The sequence below is a fragment of the Wasmannia auropunctata genome, unplaced genomic scaffold (genome assembly GCF_000956235.1).
Source record: "Wasmannia auropunctata unplaced genomic scaffold, wasmannia.A_1.0 LD336092.1, whole genome shotgun sequence".
Taxonomy (NCBI): Eukaryota; Metazoa; Arthropoda; class Insecta; order Hymenoptera; family Formicidae; genus Wasmannia; species Wasmannia auropunctata.
In genome coordinates this window covers 1006105-1006714 of record NW_012026798.1, presented here as the reverse complement: position 1 = coordinate 1006714, position 610 = coordinate 1006105, and the positions used below count along the sequence as shown (strand labels likewise).

At 21.8% G+C, this 610-nt stretch overlaps 1 protein-coding gene across 1 annotated transcript in view; it reads left to right on the top strand.

Annotated features, from left to right (window-relative positions):
- LOC105447791 overlaps positions 1-610 on the top strand; it is a 7391-nt gene that overhangs the window by 6668 nt on the left and 113 nt on the right. The gene's annotated exons all lie outside the window — the stretch shown is intronic.

The window sequence follows — 610 nt, the reverse complement described above, 5'->3', positions numbered from 1 at the left end:
TAGTAGTTTTAATTTTTCGCAAACGTGTTATCTCACTCAATCCAAGTGATATGTAATCTTTATACCTATTAACTCTTTCTATTTCAACCCAATGGTAATTGTTATTTAATTCTTTAAAATATTATTATATTACAAAATCGTATTACTTTACTCAACTCAAGTATCATTAGAAAAAATTTAAAAATAATAGAACAAAATGAGAAAAAAATTTAATTAAAAAGAAAATTTATGTAAAAAACACTTGGCGCTGCCAAATGTTTCATTCCATGTAACATTTAATACTATACTAAATTAATAGTTTTAATATTTATTAAATTATATAGTTTTTAATTTCAATAGATTCGAAATAGTTATTTTTACACTGCTACAACATACACGTTTAATTTATGTATATGTACATTACTATTTAAATTACAACTTTGAATTTTTGACCAAAACTAATTTCAACTTTATCTTTCTTTAATTTTGAATTATTTTTTAAATTATATTTAACAGTGGTAATATTAGTACAAGTAGTATTACAATTTGTACTACTTGTATATACATTTTCTCCCAAATCATTATTAGAATCCATTTTTTGGCTGATTAGTTTTATAGATCGGAAGAGCAC